The sequence below is a fragment of the Onychomys torridus genome, chromosome 5, assembly GCF_903995425.1.
Source record: "Onychomys torridus chromosome 5, mOncTor1.1, whole genome shotgun sequence".
Lineage (NCBI taxonomy): Eukaryota > Metazoa > Chordata > Mammalia > Rodentia > Cricetidae > Onychomys > Onychomys torridus.
The window spans coordinates 109198317-109218303 of NC_050447.1; the positions used below are offsets into that span (position 1 = coordinate 109198317).

Genomic DNA, 19987 nt, shown 5'->3' on the forward strand with positions numbered 1-19987 from the left:
GTAAAAACAGTTGGTCACATTGCATCTGTAGTCAGGAAGCAGAGAGAGATGAACGCTAGTCCTCAGCCTGCTTCCTTCTTTCCTCTCTTTAGTATTTCCAGATCCCAGCTCATGGAGTGGTACCACCATGTAGATTCATGGTGGGTCTTCCCTCCACAGTTAAAGCTTTCTGGAAACACCGTACAGATAGGGTCAGCTGGGTGTCTCCTAGGCAGCTCCACATCACGTCAAGCTGACAGTGCAGATCAGTTATTGTGCATGAGTGTACTGGGATGGAGACCTCTTAGGAGTCAAGGAGCATCAGCACTCCAGCTTCAGTTTATATTGATTGTGTCTCCCCAGTGAAGCATAGGCTGGTGTGCACCACTATTGAAGCAGAGTTGTACCTGTGTCAAACTGGCTGTATCGTCATGCAAGTGGTGGCTGACAGCGGTTTGGGACCTGCAGGGAAAGGAGATGTCTTGACACCACTAGCTGGGAGGACCAGGGTTTCTTTCTACCTTCATGTTCCCATCTCTATAAACTGTGCAGCCCAGGGTCAAGATTTGATTGATATGCCTTGAAATAATGTCCACCTGTGTCCACTATATTCACTATCTAACCTCTGACTACTGTGGTGCAAGGAGATTATTTACCTCTTCTAGTATTGAAGCCTGAATCAGCTGGATGCTTCTCTATAATCAATTTGCCTTTCTCTGCTCCTTGATTGTTTGGTGATATAGGAGTGGGATCAAGCCACAGGGGATGAACCTTAGAGTTTTATTCAAAGCCTATGCATTTGCAGACTTTGGTGGCTCACAGCACTTTCTTTGGCACTAGTCAGTTGCAGACATTTGCTTTGGTGTAGACTTTACTCAATACAAGCCAGGTATAGATCTTTGCCCATTTGAAAGAAACCAAAGCCCAAGCAAAGTGGTCATGTAGAACTGCAGAATGACTTGCATTTGAAATAAAGTGGATTGGCTTCAGAGGTTTGGAGGTGGTGCTTCGAGAAAAGAAAATGGGTAAGAGTTTCAGTTGAATGACTGTAGATATACGTTTTCTTTTTAAGTTACAAGAATACATCTGTTTACAAGAAAGGTACAAGCTCAGATCAGAGTGCAGCAGAACTTGTTAAGGTTAAGCATGCCTGTGCCTAAATGCTTTTTAAAAATGCTTTTATTTCCTAACTAATCTCCATAGGGCATAAAGTGTGCTGGAAATACTAAAGTTGAACTGAGTTTGTGTGTAATAGCATTCTATCAGAAATACCAGGTTTAAAGGGAATGCTTTTCAGGCATTTGTGGTATGTTTATTGTCTGTGGGCGTTTAATTCATAAAGTGGAAGAACGTTGCCCCTTTTACTTGCTCAGCACTCCACCGCCCCATATAATCCGAACACCATGTTGTCAGCCTTCACACCTCTTATTTTAAGGAATGTCATAGCCCGTTTCCTACTTTCCCAATGTTCCCACTTGCGTACATGAGGGAAGTGTTGAGAACACAAGCGTTTGCATTGGTGTCCCGATCCAGCTCTGTTTAGACTATACAGCACTTATCTGAAGCATTTCTCTCTTCATAGTTCAACTCTTCCTAATACAAACCATAACCCAGACAAGGGCACCAGCTGTTGACATTTTCAGTTACCTCATTAGGATCTTGAAATGCAGAAGGACTTAATATGACCATGTAAGTCTGCAAGAGTCGCTCTTCCTAGCTTATGTGGGCCGCAGCCAGATCGACTCCTGCTTTTCTTCAGTCTAAAATAGAGTGAAATCGTCTTTCCTCTTTTTACCCTCGGGCACTGTAGAGCATTGGTCTCAACCTGTGGGTTCTGACCTCTTTGGGGGTCAAATGATCCTTTCACAGGGGTCCTCTACGACCACTGGAAAACATAGATATTTACATTATGATTCATAACAGTAACAACATTATGAAGTAGCAATGAAAATAATTTTATGGTTGGGGTCAGCACAACATGAGGAAGTGAATTAAAGGGTCCCAGCATTAGGAGGTTGAGAAGCACTGCTCTAGAGTTAAGAACACTTTCATTCTTCTCCTTTGACCTTCCGAAACAGTGCAGGAATGGAATAGTTGGATACTTTACTCAGAATGTCCATGTTAGTGACATTTTACTTGAAAGAAGCCCAATTTTAATTAACGAAATATTTTTAGACAGAAAGTCTCTGCCTGTGAATGTTTTGATATGTGAATTTAAAGTACATTTTTTAGCATGATCATTTACATCTCTTTACCCTCTGTTGGGTTTTGTTAATTTACTTTGTCTTTAATTCAGTAAGACCAAAAAACTCAAACCAAGCCAGCACAAAACTGAAAGCCTGTCTAGGCACACTGTCCACATTTGATTTTTCATTTGGAGAACATAAAAATCAAATACCTGTATTCCTTTCAGAAAGCTGAGAGTGGATTTTATTAATGACATTTGGCCTTTTTGCTATCTGTGGAGGCAGACCTCACCCATTTTTGCTATAGGAGCAGACGTCACTGGAATTCCCCATAATGAGTATCCCAGACTCTTCCATCCCAAGACGGTTACCCATCCTTAGGGGAGATGTCACATGTACTTTATGGTCTGCTGACCTCTATGCTATAGGTCAAAGACCACACTAGATTCTAGGCCATTTAACTATAGCTTGTGGTTTACATGTACTGTGTAAAAGAGTCTCTAAGTAGTGACACTTTAAACATTATTGTGAACCTGGAATTGGACTCATTGCACTGATTGTGGCCTGGAAACCTTTTCTCAAATTGTACTGTTTCAAATATGCTGACAATGACCCACCTGGCATTAGACTCTCCAGCAATCTGCACACATGTTTTCATTCTCATTTCTTTGGGGGTTTACTCTCCTGCCTGGATACCTGCAAGGACCTCCTCAGATAGGCACTGAGGGATTGCAGGGTTTAAAGTTTGCTATCAGCCTAGTCTTCTAAAGGCTGAGGACTTTTGGCTGTGCTGAGGAGTCTATCACATTGCAGCCAGCTGGGAAGGACTGCTCACCCTGTCTTATTACCCCAGGCAGCTTGATACTGTTAAAGACTGCGGTTGTTACGTCACTGGTGGAGAAAATAATGGTAATGCTTCGGATAGAAGGAGCTCAACCTGTGATGAACATATCCTCATTGCCATGTTAATAGTGGCATGGAAAGACACGACCAGTTAAAATTCACAGTAATTCAGAAGCTCATTTCAGCCTCTCTTTCCTCTGTTAAGAAGCAACAAAATTAATAGCTCTTTCAGTACATGCCCATTCAGAAGTTGATACTTCAAGAATTGAGATTACAAAAAGACAGGTGATTTAGAGGAAGAAGGAGGGCTGCCTTGGGTTATATATGGGCTGTGCTCTAACTTCCCCTGTGGAATAGATGTGAGTGTCAGTTAAATACTTTGCTTGGTGTTTCAAGTTAATGAGACAGCTACAAAATGTACTGTATTTAGTGTCTAGAATATGCTTAGCCATTCCCACACTGAGTAAAATGGTACTCAGTTTCCTGGGTTTTGAAACTTAGTTTGTGTCTTGTCTTTTTGAAGACTTATCTGTCTAGATCTGTCTAATGTTGGCTTAAACCTTGCTTTCTTAGCTATGCTTCCTCAGTCTTTTTTTTTCTTCTAAAATTACGATTCCCCAGTCCCACCTTTAAGGTTTTTATTATTCTCTTTCTTAAATTGCAGCGTTCTTTCCTGGTCTGGGTCTGCAGTTAGCACAGTGCTCATCACAGACAGATAGGTACCCCATAAACATTCATTGAAGGAAACTGGAAAATGGTGTATTTCAGGAAAAGGCACTTAGGTGTGTTGAGTAGTTCTAGAGGAGTATCCAGCAGACAGTCCATGGGGGACATGTTCCTTATTTTGCTGTAGTGTGCCAGCCACCACCACAAGTGTCTCTGGAGTGCTTGTAGCATGACTGGAGCAGAGGGACAGACTTTCTGTTTTATTTTATTTTAATTAACTAGTCACAGATGGCTAGTGATTACTGTACTCAATAACACATATCTTCAGCACGAAATTTTATTGATTTCTGACAAATAAAAATATTGTCACTGACTTCTATGCCAGCAAATACTGTTGATTTCTGGGGCCAGAATGGTCGTGTAAAGGTTGTACTATGTGTATAACTTATTTTCTATACATAGTTATTAGGTTGTGTGTTTTACTTGAAATTTGTAGAAGATCTTACAGTATTCATAATAACTTAGGACTTTGTCTTACCTTATTTTCTTCTAGTCACTGCTTTATTATTTTAATTGTATCTTATTAATTTGTCTGGCACCATCCTGGGCTTACGTTTGAGAAACTATGCTTTTCAAATTACGGTTGCATTACTTCTTTCCTTTGTGTGGAGTATAATCTTTTTTTTTTAAATTTATTTTTCTTTATTAAGAAATTTTCTACTTACTCCACATTCTATCCACAAATTCCCCCTCCTCCCTCCTCCCACTCCCAGCCCTCTTTCCCAAGCCACCTCGCATCCCCACATCCCCCAAATTGAGGTCTCCCATGGGGAGTCAGCAGAGCCCAGCACACTGAGCCTAGGCAGGTCCAAGCCCCTTCCCACTGCACCAAGGCTGTGCAAGGTGTCACACCACAGGCACCAGATTCCAGAAGCCCGCCCATGCACTAGGGACAGATCCCAATCTCCCTGCCTGGGTGCCTCCCAAACAGTTCGAGCCAAACAACTGTCTTCCGTATCCAGAGGGCCTACTTCAGTCCCATGGGGGCTCCACAACCACCAGTCCACAGTTCATGGGCTTCCACCAGTGTGGCTGGTCATCTCTGCATGTCCTCCCATCGTGATCTCCATGTCCCTCGCCTGCAGTATCTCTCCTCTCTCTCATCAATTGGATCCCGGAGCTCAGCGTGGAGCCTGGCTGTGGATCTCTGTATCTGCCTCCATCTGTCACTGGACAAAGACTCTATGATGACAGCTAGTTTATTTGTTAGGCTGGTCACCAGGCCCCCTCTGGACCACTGTCAGCAGACCAAGGTGGGGTCAACCTTGTGGATTCCTGAGAGCCTCTCCAGCCCCCTGCCTCTTCCTATTCCCATGATGTCCTATCTATCATGGTATCTCCCTCCCTGCCCTCCCACTCTGTCTTTGTTCCAGCTTGGCCCTCCCATTTCCCTATGTTCTCATCCCCACTCCTGGCCCTCTGCCACCCCTCTACACCCAGTCCACTCATGTAGATCTCATCTATTTCTCCTTCACAGGATCATCCATGTGTCCCTCCTAGGGTCTTTCCCTGTTAGCTAGCCTCTCTAGAGTTGTGGGATGAAGTCTGGCCATCCCTTCCCTCACATTTAGTATCCACTTATGAGTGAGTACATACTATGTGTGTCCTTCTGAGTCTGGGTTACCTCACTCAAGATGATATTTTCTAGTTCCATCCATTTGCCTGCAAATTTCATGATATCATTGTTTTTTACTGCTGAGTAGTACGTGGTGTATAATCTTTAAGGTGTGGCTATGACTAGCAGCATGGGTTGATCTTATAGGATAACCAGTTTTCAAGTGAAGAATAAGATTTAAAAAGAATTGTCACATTGAACTGGACTAATTAATGTGTTAGTACTTTCAAAGTAAAGGTAAGATTTCATGAGGAGTTAGCAGAACAGACTTTAATTAGATTGGCGGGGGTTAGACACACCCAGGGTGGTGTGGTGTAATGACAGTAGGTTTGAAGTATCTGTCTCAGGCTTGCTGTTGGGATACATCGTCTCATTCAAGTCTTCAGAGAAGAGATGAAAAGAGCCGCTGTGTTATCGATAAACATGATAGCCATGTTTCACAATGGATGTTTTTGTTGTCATTTACCACTTTAATCATTTTTATATATACTGTTCACTGACCTTTCATCCACTGACCTTCTGGGGTAGACCTCACCACTGTGCTTTCTTCAGAACTTTTTGTTACCATCTCAGACCAAAGTTCTGAATCTCCTATATAATGCCAGTTTCTGTCACTTCCTGCTCTTGGTAATCATTCTACTTCCTGCCTGAGAGTTTGGTCGTGCTTTTTAAACTTGTATCCACAGCCGTGTACAGACCAGTGTATGGCACTCACACCTGACTGTCTTCAGGGATCATGTCTTTTAAAATGATTGTAGCCCACTAATTGCCTCACGTTGAGAAATGGGAGACACTTCTTATTAAGGACATGGAACCATCCAATTTAGTCACCGCTTCTGGCCAACACTGACCTTACATCCCACTCCGAGTCTGATCATTTCTCTCATTGAAGAAAATAATAATTCTTGAAAATTACCTTTAAGTGACAGGTGGAAAGGGTGACTTCCTTTTTTTTTTTGGTCTTTTCCCCCACCTTTTTTTTTTTATTAAGAAATTTTCTATTCACTTTACATACCAACCACAGATTCCCCTCTCTTCCCTCATTCCACCCCCAGCTTTCTCCCCAACCTACCCCTGATCCCCACACTTTCCAAATCAGAGTCTCCCATGGGGAGTCAGCAGAGCCTGGCACACTCAGTTAAGGCAGGTCCAAGCCCCTCCCCACTGCACCAAGGCTGTGCAAGGTGTCATATCCTAGGCACTGGGCTCCCAAAAGCCCGCCCATGCACTAGGGATGGATCCTTATTCCCCTGCCTTTAGGGCCCCCAAACTGTTCAAGCTTAACAAGTGTCTCCCGTATCCAGAGGACCTAGTCTAGTCCTATAGGGGTTCTTCAGCTATTAGTCCACAGTTCATGGGTTTCCACTAGTGTGGCCGGTCATCTCTGTATGTTTTCCCATCATGATCTCACGTTCCCTGCCCACAGAATCCCTCCTCTCTCATTGATTGGATTCCCAGAGCTCAGCCTGGCGCCCGGCCATGGATCTCTGCATCTGTTTGCATCAGTCACTGGATGAAGGCTCTATGATGACTGTTAGGGTATTTACTAGACTGATCAAAGGTGACTTGGTATATACTTGGTATTCAAACTTTTTTTTTTTTTTAACCAGTTTCTACTGAGAAAGACAGAAACAGTCATACTTTTAAAGTGTGTTCCAGATATAAACTGGCCCACCCTGCAGAGCAGCACATCTCAATCAGTGAATTCAATGCAGATTTGGGGCCAGTTAATGAGTAACATGAACTTTTCAAATTTGAAAGACAGTGTTCCTTTCCCCAGATGCTTTGCTCTGGGGATTGCTGTGGGCATGTCCTTGAGTTCAGTAGACTCATGGACAGAGCAAGAGGTACACTGGCCTGGTTCTTTCGGGGAAAGAGACGGTGGGTAGCCTGAAAGGCGGCCTGTGTCAGGGCCATACAAATACACCGGTTGCAGCATTTGCAAGAGGGCATGAGGGAAAGGCTCCTGAGTAAGTGGGAGTCCTTGTGATAGGGACTGCAGACTGTTTTAGCAGTCCAGCTGGGGAGGAGTCACATACATGGAGTAAATGAGAAACCCTGATAGAGGACAACAGGAGAGTTAGGCTTGGTGCTAGGGAAAGCTAAGGGTTTGTTGTGTTCAGCTAGAGTGTTGGATACAGTTCCTGGGAGAAAATGGAGACTTGAACCTATGTGGAACACTTGACAGTCCTGGAAGTCACTGGTCTTTGGAAGCTAAATAAACCTGCAATTTTGAAGGTAGATTAGGATTGGTATCAGTGGTGAATCATCTAGAAGGAAGATACTGAGGATCTTTACATTGCATCAGTTCTAGTGAGAGAGAAAGCAAGGGACAAAGTGACTTGGAGGTTGTAAGGCTAGAGGCCCTATCATCTGTTCAGAGTAGGGGTGCCGAGAGCACCAGGTCAGAAACCTTAGGCTGGGATGCATTGTGAGATCCCAAAGGTGTAATGAGTGTGTGATGAAGTGAGCCTCCCTCCTGTCTGTCCTTTAGCTCTCTCTAATTGTTGTGCCTTTTCCTATGCATGCACATAAAGTCTGTTTGCATTCCTTCCACAAGGTCAACTACCTTGCACACACATCAATATTCTGCTCATGTTGTAAGCCATTTCATGGTAGGAGCTATTATGTGAAGAGTGGCCGTATTCTTAGGTAGTCCCCAGACATACAAATTAAGTTTTTTTTTTTTCATTCTTAGTGACTGTCCTTGTTTGTGAATTGTTTCCTCATCTTAATAGGTCTATTTACAGGTTCAAATTGCTACAGATGGGGTTGCTGATGAAAGGATATGTGCATTAAAAATTAGATGGATATTCCCAAACTGTTTCCTATTAAATTTTTATCAGCAATTTATTTTTCTTAGACCATTGGATCTTTTTCAGTCTTTGATTATTTGAAATGACCTCATCATTTGAATGTGCATTTTTGTAGAGTGAACTTGAATGACATTTCACGAAGTGACTTTTAGAGGCATTTGCAGTTCCTTTTTGGTGGCTTTCTGCCTCTGGTGACTCCCATTTTTCCATTCAGAAGCTGGACTATGAGGTGCTTACTATTTATTGTAGTGCTTTCTTGTAGAGTTTTGGTTGATATGTTGGAATAACATGAAGGCACTAGTCGTCTCTTTGTACTTTATTGTTATAGTTTTATTTGTTTTAATCACAAGTGACTCAGCATTTATCAGATGCTTTTAGAAACTCTGGTGGAATAAATTTCCAATGACAATTGTTGCCACATTCTATGTATGACTGCCATATCCCACACTCCCCTGCCATGCTGCTTTTCTGTTAGCAATTAACAGGGTTTTGTTTGCCAATATTTTATTTGTGATTTTTGCATAGACAAAATTTAACAAGTAGCACTTAGGAATGTCTGATTTATATCTGATTCCTCAATGAAACAGCTTTCCCAAGTTTATTGATAGCTTCCTAATGGTCAGTACCTTTCCCCATCCACAGTATTTTACCCTCTGGATTCACTTGTGACATTTCACATCCCCTAACACCTAATCTCTCCCTCCTTGTACCTTTCCATCTCCTATAGCCTCTTTCCCCACCTATGTTACACGTGTCCTTCCACTGTGCCCCTCTCTTCCTCAGTGCTCCTCCTTCTCCCTTCAGGGTCTTTCTATTTTTTTTTTTTTTTTTGTTTTTTTTTTTTGGTTTTTTTCTGAGATAAAAAAAAACAAACAAAAACAAACTTTCTTTGTAGTTTTGGTGCCTGTCCTGGATCTCGCTCTGTAGTCCGGGCTGGCCTTGAACTCACAGAGATCTACCTGGCTCTGCCTCCTGAGTGCTGGGGTTATAAACGGCGCCCCCACCGCCTGGCTGTGATATTCTTTCTAGAAGAAAATGCCTGCATGCCAGAAAAAAAGCACCAGATCTCATTACAGATGGTTGTGATCCACCTTGTGGTTGCCAGGAATTGAACTCAGGACCTCTGGAAGAGTAGTCAGCGCTCTTAACCTCTGAGCCATCTCTCCATCCCCTTGTCTCTTCCTTTTATGAGAGCCATTCTGATGAGTGGGAGGTGGAATCTCGAATGAGTTTAGTTTGAATTTTTCTGATGGCTAAGGATGTTGACTTCCTTTAAAATACTTACTGGATATTTGCATTGCTTCTCAAGAACTGACAGTTAATTTTTTTGGTGTTTAATTTTTATAGTTCTTTACATATTGTAGATATTAGACTCCTGTCCGAATTATACCTGAGAAAGATTTTCTCTCATTGTTTAATCTGTTGGTCTGTTGATAGTTTCCTTTACTGTGCAGGAAATTTTAATTTCATGTAATTTGGATGTATAACTCATTGGCAATTTAAAATTCACCAACTTGTGATGTAGCTCAGTGGTAGAGCACTTACCTATCATGTTCAAGGACTCTATATATTCAGTCCCTAGTAACATACACACAGATACACACACACACACACACACACACAGGGTAATGCTTATCTGTAAATGAAGATTCGAAAACAAGATAGGCCAGGAGAAACAGTGTGGTTTCTCAGGTAGAATGTTCTGTTTTTCTGTGTGAACTACAGAGCACTAGGGTGACAGTACTGTTTAGATGATGTGATTGGAAGATGTTGCTATACCATGGTTTAGGTGATCTATGATTGGTTGATACCAGTGAGGTTAGCCTTAGTTGCTAATATCTCCACTCCCTTTCTTCCTTTGGTGCCAGTTGAAACAATTGCAGAAAGAGGGCTGTGATAATATTCCATGGAGCACTTACTGGAATATGTGTCTCACTGGAAGCAAATGACATATAATACCATATATAAGAATTCACCTGCTTTCTTCTCACTGTGAAACATTGTGGAAATAGGTATAAAAATATGTACATGGTGAGGTATGTGTTGAACATCAGGCACAAGACAATCAGTCTTTATTTCTTTTTATAATTTATTCTTGTTAACATTTTCTAATGTAAGGAACAGGACCTATTGGTTTATTACTGGTATATGTATACTAGTTGTTGTATATGACAGTGCAGGTGCACTTAGATAGACCATGGCACACACACGGAAGCTGAAGGACAGCATTCAGGAGTCAGTTGTTCCCTTCCTCCATGGGACCTGGGGATCAAGTTCAGGCTGTCAGGGACAAGGCCTTTTATCCCTTGAGCCACTTCACCAGCCCATGGAGCATTGTTTTATCTGGCATAGTAAGCTGCTAGCCTAGCCCTCATTCATTTCTTTATTATAAAGATTTTAATGGTAAACTTATTCCTCTAACTTCTAAGCATCATTTTCAAATCTACTACTGCTTGGAACCCTTTTCTGAAGGCGAAGTGCCTCAGTGTTGGCAGGAAGGGAACAAATGGTCTAAGAGGCCAGGCAATTTCAGATCCCTAGACTGGTCAACTTCAATGAGAGGAAGAAAAATTTGTTCACCTTTTATTAATTATGGTACAATGGAGTTTTAAGCCTGCTTCATGAAAAATAATAGTTTGTTGTCTTTGGTACTATTAATGAGTTAGAAATTTATTTACTACTTTTGTTGCCTTTAGAATTAAATATTTAATATATTTGAAAAATAATGTTCATTTACAAAAAATAATTGATTTATTACATTAATATGTGGTAGTTACATATAGAAAGTCTAATAAGACACATTTCTTTCCTCCCAAGAGTAGATATTTAGTGAGAGAGATTAATGTCAGCAACTTCAGAAAAGTCTGTAGATGTTGAGGTGATGTGAGGTCTGAGGGCAGGGTCACCCTTACAGACAGACAGAGGGGAGCTTTTCCTGGAGGGTCTTATGGAGAACAGGACTTAGCTAGGAGACATTGGTGGGCTTTTCCTGGTTGAGGATATTTTTGACACAGGTTTGTATTTCTGGCTGGTTGATTGGTGTTTGGAGAGGATTAGTTGATGGTAAGACATGAGGTTTGTCAGATGTTAAGGAAACAAATTATGAATCTAAAATTCTTTGCTTTTTCCTGGAGATTTTTGGGTAGGAAATCGGCTCCTATGACACAGATACTTTTGCTGGCAGCTTGGATTGCTCGTCAGAGTGTACATGTGTTGAATGGCCACTGCGGCCAATCAACACATGTACACTGTTTTTGGAGTGGAGTGCCCAGGCAGTTGTTAGTAATACTCTCCCAGTTAGTAAATTAATGAGGTTGGGGATTTGCCAAGTAGAAGACCCCCAAGGGACACTCACATGTAGAAGCCCCACACATAGCTGTATATGTAAGCTGAAGCTCCAAGGGATGCTGGACTGAATTGAAAACCTTGAGGAACTTTGACATACAGCACTGGCATTTCAAGCTCATCATATTTGCAGATAGTTTAGATCAAAATCCATAAAAGGATGTAGCAGAGACTAGATAGAACATAGCCAGTGATGGAACTCTGAGGGGGATGATTAAAGGACAAGTCTTTGAAGGAGACTCAATTGAAATGGTCAGAGAGGTGGGAGAAAAGCAGGAAGAGAGCCCCTTACAGAGATCCAATTCTGAAAAAAGTTCAAGTGGCTGTGTTCTAGTCTCTGCTACATCCTTTTATGGGATTCAACAGAGTTCAAGTGAGGTAAGCACAGAGGTGGCTACTGTGTATGTAACACAGGAAGGCACTGGCCCCAGTGTGGAAGTCCTCTAGGACAGTGGAGTGGAGGCCTAGTGCTCACTGTGCTGACAGAGAGCTGGATGAGAAATTGGAGGTGACTGCTTCAGGTGTCAGTTCCTGAAAACTGTGATGCCATATTGGGTCATGTAACTGCATGTGGGAGTTGTCAAGGCTTTGGCAACAGCAATAGTTTTTGAACTACAGAAACCAAAAATTAAAGCAAAGTCCAGCCAGTACTGAATCCCTAGTATTTCTGGCCACACTCACCCATACTGTGTCATGTTACTTCTCTGCTTCCTTGGTTCTGAGCACACAGCACAGGCAATTTGCCCTGGTGTGGTTGTTGTTATTATTTGCCTTTTTTTCTTTTACTGTGCATACATTTTTCTGCCCTTATAGAAATCAAATGTTTTAATTATGGGAACAAAGAAGTTTACTACCTTCATTCCTCAGCGTAATTAAGTTAGTTTGTCTTTGATTTGTAGTGTGTTAGAATGTGTGATTTTAAAAATTGTTTGATTTGCTGATGTAAGTTTTATAAAAGATCATTCCATAGATTTTGGCCTGGTATTAAGACAGATTCAACAATTTCTGAAGTGGTGCTAAACATACTTCTGCCATTGTTTCCTGAATATTTGTGTGAAGTGGCATGTCTAGTATTGACACTTATAAAATCAAAATATCAGTCAACCCCGAAAACATTAAAGATGCTCTACATCTGTGTCATGGATGATTAAACTTTCAAGCAAGACTGAATTCTTTATGTAAAAATAAACACATCCATTTTATTACTATGCAAATTTACTTCATATAAATAAATAGTGAAATTATGTAATACTAAGAAATGTTCTAAAATACATTTATAATGATTTATTATCAGTAAATATTTGATTTGTGTATCTGTTTTATGTGCTACCAAATTCAGGGCAGTGTCAAACTTTTCTGGTGAACAGGGTTGTGAGTGGAAGATGTTTAAGAAGCTCCATGTAGATACTAAGTCTGTTCCTTCTTGAGAAAGAGAGAGAAAGCGCCAAGAAGGAAGGGGGCTGCTACTGGATGGGATCGGCAAGAGAGAGGTGCTTTTGGGCTTAGTGAGGGAAATGTGGGTCTGTGTTGAACAGAAGTGACTGAGCCTAGGCAAGAGGAAGCTTCCTCCTCTACTGACAGGATGAAGCAGGAAAGAATGGGCACCCATGTGGTTAAGAGTGCATGCTTAGAGGGTGGGATGAGAGTGGGAAGGATCCTGACTCCTTATCATAAAGAATGTAAATGAATTAAACTTCAAAATAGACTGTTTTTTTTAAGATTTCACTATTTAGAAACTTCAATTGTTTCTAAACCTTTGAACCCCAGTGGAGGAAAAGTTATTACTTAATGGTAATGTACATCCTGACTTTTATTAGTCTTGGCAAAAGCCCATTTCCAGACTCTATGTACCATTTTCATCTGTCAGAGGGTTTGCTCAAATTATATTCTTGTCATGGGCATTTTGGAGCTTGAGGACAACAGAAGTGTTTGCAGCATGTATTTTCAGTGCTGCTGTTGACCATGGCGAAGTGGCTGCGAAGACTGAAGGTCAAGGGTTTGATTGATTGGGTGATTAAAAATTCCTTTTCAAACAAATCGGATGTGGCAGATTTGCCACAGGTGAGAAGTACTACAAGGAAATGAATCTCATTAGCATATAAAACTTCTAGGGTCATCAAAAAGGAAGTTTTGTGTTTTACACAAACACACACACACACACACACACACACACACACACACACACACACACGAATGGCCTACATAGGAAGGCATGCTTAGTATTGTACAATTCAGATATATGAAGTACAGTTTTTCTTCATGTTTATAAACATATGCAAGCACTAGATAAGTGTGTTTTTATTTTTAATTTAGAGACTGGTAGTTACCCTAGTACTTGAGGTTAACCATTCACTACATTTGTCTTTATATTTGGGGTCTTTGAGGTTACTAGCTTTGTGATTAGGCACTTTGATTTGTGGTCCCTTATTTAGGAGGAAGTGGTAGGTGAAGGAAGGAAGTGTGCAGGCAAGAGAGTTGTGGCATTTACTGACCAAAGAGGAGAAGGGTGTATGGGGCAGGAGGCTGAGGCAGTAGTCTGTGAAGAACACATACATCTGTTTTTCCGAATTTTAAAATTATTTTTGTTTTAAAGTTTAGATTTGTAGTCCATAAAGGGTAATGCTGTAGAATATTTATTTTAAGGTGTGTTACTTTTGTTTATGTTGCATTTGTTTAACTCTGTGAAGTTGTGTGACTTTGTCTTTCTAAAACACCTGATGGTCTAATAAAGACCCGAATGACCAATAGTGAGACAGGAGAGAGAAATAGGCGGGGCTGGCAGGCAGAGAGAATATATATAGAAGGAGAAATCTGGGAGAGAAAAGAAGGAAGTAGCCGCAGAAGGAGGAGGACATCAGGGGCCAGCCACCCAGCTACACAGCAAGCCACAGAGTAAGAGTAAGATTTACAGAAATAAGAGAATGGGAAAAGCCCAGAGGCAAAAGGTAGACAGGGTATTTTAAGTTAAGCCAAGCTGAGGCCCGGCATTCATAAGTAATAATAAGACTCTGTGTGTGATTTATTTGGGAGCTGGGTGTCAGGCTTTCCAAAAAAGAGCAAAAACAAACAACAGGATAAAAATGCAGTGTGCTGCTGGCTACTTGGGGATTGGTCTACTTGAGCCCTATTTTTATTTTTTTCTTGGAATTTTATAATAAAGTACTTTTAAGAGCATTAATAGAAGCTGGCCGTTGATGGTGCACAGCTTTAATCCTAGCACTCAGTGGCACAGGCAGGAGGATCTTTGTGAATTCAAAGCCAGCCTGATATACAGAGAGAGTTCTAGGACAGCCTAGGCTACACAGAAAAACCCTGTCTTGAGGAGAAAACAATAGAAGTAATATACTCTCCTGTGGGAGGCCATTCTCACCTTTTCAAGGATTCCTCTTTTTTTTTTTTTTTTTCTTCCGAGACAGGGTTTCTCTGTGTAGCTTTGCACCTTTCCTGGAACTCACTTGGTAGCCCAGGCTGGCCTCGAACTCACAGAGATCCGCCTGGCTCTGCCTCCCGAGTGCTGGGATTAAAGGTGTGCACCACCACCACCCGGGTCAAGGATCTTATGAGGAGAGAGAGAGATAAGAAATATTAGAAAGAAAGATAGTGAAGAGGAGAAAGATAGAAACATAGGATAGCTTCGGGAGGACCTGGGTCAGTACCCAATGGCCTTTTCCGTTTATTCAAAAGGACTTTTTATAACAATGCCAGTAGGGGGAGGGGGCAGAAGACCTCCCCCTTACTAGATCAAAGCACATCACACAGCCAAGTGTAGACCCTTCCAAACACCTGGTAACCACGCCCGTGGTCAATTCACCCCCTTATGCTGCCCTGCTGAGTAAAGCAAGCTCAGATTCTTGGACTCTGATTAAGTTCCCACTAGGAAACCTCTGTGGGTGTCCGCTGTCTCTCACTTGCTGTCAAGTAAAAGAATTTTTATAAGAGCAGGGAGCTTTCTTCTTTCCTCCCTCCTGTCAGATCTGGATGGTAGCCTTAGCCTTTGAGCCTGTTTCTGAGATGGTTGTTAGCAAGCAATTTAGGAATTAAAGCATGACAACCAGTTGTGTTCTCTGTAGTTAGCTTCATTGTGTGTACATGTGTGGCTTCTTTGTCTTCATTCCACTGCTGTAGATGTTTACACGAAACAGTATTTTCCTGAAAAAGAAGCCTAGTGCTGAAGTGGGCTGCTCACAGAAGGCATACATCTCAGAAGTGGAGGATCAGTCTTTGACTAGCCTACAGTAAGGACTGCAGGGAGTCAGAGAGGCAGGCAAGTAAGATAGGAGCCGATATTGAGAGATATCAACTGTGTGGTAGCATATACTTTACAACTAACATGTGTGGGGAATGGATGAAATCCTAAGGAAGTGCATATTATTGGCATAAGCACAGCCAAGTAAAGCACCCTAATACTAATACCTTATCTAAGTGGAATTTTGTAGCATTTGTCTTTTCATGAGTGGTTCATTTCATTTGGCATAGTATTTTCAAGGTCATCATATTGTAGCACGTATTGGCAATTTCCCTTTCTAGACTGATGAATGCTTTATTCTGTATGTATAATACAAATGGACTTTTGCTTCTGTTATTGGCTATTGTAGATAATATGACCATAACAATGCATTCCTGGTATCTTATTATGTCCCTGCTTTTAGTCCTTATGTTCATACAGTGCAGTGTGGAGCTTTTGGACCATATAGTAAGATTGTGTTCAATTTTGCAGGCTCTCTGTACTGTTTCCTTATGGTGGCTGTCTGATTTTGCTGTCCCACAAGCAAGTCTACAGAGGTTCCAGTCTCCACCTAGGAGGTAGGTACTATTGTCCTCAGTGTTAGAAAGCAGGAAGGAAGCAGAGAGAAGCTAAGTGAATGTCACACAGATGAAGTCAGTTCATATGTATAGATCAGAATTTGCACTCACTATCCAGACTCCGACACGATGTCCCATACACATGGGTGTGATAAGGCACAGAGACCCAGCAGCAGATCCTGGGTTCAGAGTCACTGCTGGGAGGGAAGCTACTGTTAGCCTTTACACTCTTTATGTTCAAAATGCTATTTAAAATAGAGTAATCTTTAAATGCCATTACATGCCTTTACCTTGACTCTCTGAATTTATACTTTAAAATGTTACTTTTATTTATAATATTATCTTAAAAATGCCAGCAGTGTTTGGTTTTCTTTTTGACTTTCTTGAGTAAATTTTTTGTTTAAACCTTTTGAATAAATATACATTGATTCTTGTGAATTTTAAAATATACCTCTGCTCTATCCCTCTCTGTCAGAAGTTTGCTTTCAAATAAAACTAAGCTAAGTATTCAAAGCCTATTTAAGATGGGGAAGCCTGGAGGGGAGCAGTGGTAAACACTTGGCTTTCTTATTATTCAGATAAAGTAAACTTACAGCTTTTATCCACAGAGGAAAAATAGGACACATATTCATTCTTCTGCATTTATTTTGCTAAGAAAATATTGGTTCTCTCCCTAAAAGGACACATGGGGTTATGTGGCTTTCAAAAATGGAGCCATGCCTAGGGGTGTGTTCATGTCACAGGGTCTCCAGTACCTCACATTGATACTAAGGAAGATACGTGAGGTCTCCCAGAGCTGGCCCCATTTGGGCTAACTTGTAAGTTGGAAGCAGGGTTGTGCTCTGTCTTCAGCTCCTCTTACAGAGTTGAGAGGAGAGAAAGACATCTTATCCCAGTGCCCATGGCTCACATCCTGGTGAGATGCTACTCGGGCAGAACACTTCCTATCATGTGGGGGGCTGAGTGCAATCCCAGTACTAAACAGAGAACTGCATAGAAACTGACAGAGAGCTACCAGGGTATCATCCCCACTCTGACTCGTTTCATACTAAAAAAGCTTGCAATTTTAACATACAGTAAAGGTATTGGGGACTTGGATATATTCTCCTTAACTTCTTTCTTATAGTTCTTTAGGTCTATCTCAGTTAGGGTTTCTATTGCTGTGAAGAGACACCACCACCACCACCACAACTCTTATAAAGGAAAACAATTTTTGGGACTGGCTCAGAGTTTTAGTCCGTTATCATCATGGCAGGAAGTATGGTGGCATGTAGGCAGTAGCCATGTGCTGGAGAAGAAGCTGAGAGTTCTACATATGGATCCACAAGCAACTGGAAGAGACTGCCACCTTGGGTGTGCCTTGAGCATCTGAGACATCATAGCCTACTCTCAGTGACACACTTCCTTCAACAAAGCCACACATGCTCCAACAAGATTATACCACCTAATAATGCCACTCCCTATGGACCAAGCATTCAAACACATGAGTCTATGGGTGCCATTTCTATTCAAATCATAAGGCCTTACTTAAATGTTTTACTATAATGAGTCACAAAAATGCCTTTCTCATGCTATCTTCATTAGCTGAGTTGCTGGGGTATATTCCTCACATATGAAGGGAATCTCTATTATTATTTGACTTATGCTACAAAATTACTCTTCTATCTTTGCTTTATTTAGCAGCTTGGGGGTTCAGCCCTCAGTGCCACTACCCAGGGTTACTCAGAGAAATGCTTCTCAGAAGCAGGGATGGAAAGATTTCTATAATGGCTTCACACATGATCTGAGGGTCATACTCTTTATCTTTTTTGGTCTCTATTCTATTTTCTAATTTTCTTAGTACAGCTTCAATTCCCTCTTGCTTCTTTGTTCACCTAGCTTAAATACTTTTTTTTTTTTTTTTACTGGACGCTTGAAGCAACGATAAAAAGTTACAAGAATTACATATCACTGGTCATAGCACATTCCTTGGATAAACAATAAGGGCAGAGCCATTTGCTATGGCAATGCAAGGTTTCAAGGTTTGTGGTTTCAGACTGTGATCAGAGGCCAGGGGCACAGTGCCTGGTGAGACAAGGTGCGAGACATAGGTCTTCTATCAGCCAGACTTGGCAAGTGAAGAATTGGCATGATTTTTTAGGTTGCTTTGTGTTGATAACCTTGGTTAGACATCTGCAACTCTGACCTTGTACATATCTGTAAAGATTTTAACTTATGATCCATTTACAGAAACATTCAGTGTAGTTTGAAACTGTTCTGAGATTTCAAATCATCAAAATATATGTAGCTTGTCTTAGACTGGGGAGAAATTGTTACTTTCTTATGTTAGTCTGAGTAAAAGGAACAAACCAGGCTTTAAGTGTCTTACAGTCCTTGTGGGACAATAGATCTACTTATGAAGTATATTTTTGTATATTTCTAGTCATTAAAATTATATAGTTTAATGAGAAGTCATCTTCCTGACCATCCACAAATATATGTGCCCATAAGATTCAGATGCAATCAAGAGATTACATACAGCTGGGTGTTGGAGGTGCACACTTTTAATCCCAGTACTCAGGAAGCAGAGGCAGGCAGATCTCTTTGAGTTCAAGGCCAACCTGCCAGGACTTTTCCACAGAGAAGTTCTGTCTCAAAAAATTATAAAAACAAAAACAAAAAGAGATTCCATATAGATGTCATATAAAGTTAGTGCAGGATTGGAGAGATACCTTAGTTGTTTCTGCACATGTGAAATTACAGACAGGAGCAACTGTTTCTGGAGTTGGTGGCCTTTCAAGCCTTGCCTGGCAGTGTTCCTCCATCAGGGAATCATTACTCTGGTGGGTTGACATCTGAATTATCAATTACTATCTGCTGTAACTGTGTCATGGCCTGCATTGCTAGTGACATTGCTCCTGACAGCTTTAGTGCTGGTTGCTATAGCAAAAAGATTTAGTTCACTCCGTAGAGCTATGCACTTCAAAGTACAGAAGAAGGGCAGAGATTTGTCTGTCTAGATGTCACCACAAGCTCTAGGTCATTAGTCAGGGTTCCCTAGAGGAACAGAATGTATAGAATGAATCTGTGTATACATGTGTATATACTTCTGTGAATGCTTGAATATATACACGCAGAGACAGACAGACACAGACACACAGACACAGACACAGACACAGACACACACACACACACACACACACACACACACACACACACACACACACACACACAAGGAGATTTATTAGAGTGGCTTACAGGCTGTGTTCCAACTAGTTCAACAATGGTTGTCTACCAATGGAAGGTCCAAGAATCCAGTTCAGTCCAGGAGGCTGAGTGTTTCAGTGGTCTTGAGTGTACACTGGAACCCTGAAGAAGTAGGCTCTAGTGACAGTAAAGGAATTGACTTGCTAGTGAGAGTGAGAGCAAGCAGTTCTTTCCTCTCTCCGCTATACAGCCTGCCAGCAGAAGGTGTGGCCCAGATTAAAGGCGCATCTTCCCACTTCACAAGATCTAGATTAAAGGTGTGTCTTCCCACCTCAGAGATCTGAATTAGAAGTGGGTCTTCCCACTTAATGATTTGATCAAGGAAAAAATCTCTCACAGGTGTGTCCAGCCGTTTGGGCTTTAGTTAATTCCAGATGTAGTCAAGTTGACACCCAAGAATAGCCATGTCAGGTTGCTACTTAGTTGTG

The 19987-nt window shown here is 41.4% G+C and overlaps 1 protein-coding gene across 4 annotated transcripts in view; it reads left to right on the plus strand.

The window, feature by feature from the left end:
* The window catches only part of Fars2 (phenylalanyl-tRNA synthetase 2, mitochondrial), a 451555-nt gene that overhangs the window by 22091 nt on the left and 409477 nt on the right, over positions 1-19987 (plus strand). For all 4 annotated transcript variants that reach the window (XM_036189039.1, XM_036189041.1, XM_036189043.1 and 1 more), the window contains exon 2: positions 16228-16313. The gene's annotated coding sequence lies outside the window, so the exon portion shown is untranslated. The remainder of the gene's footprint in view (positions 1-16227; positions 16314-19987) is intronic.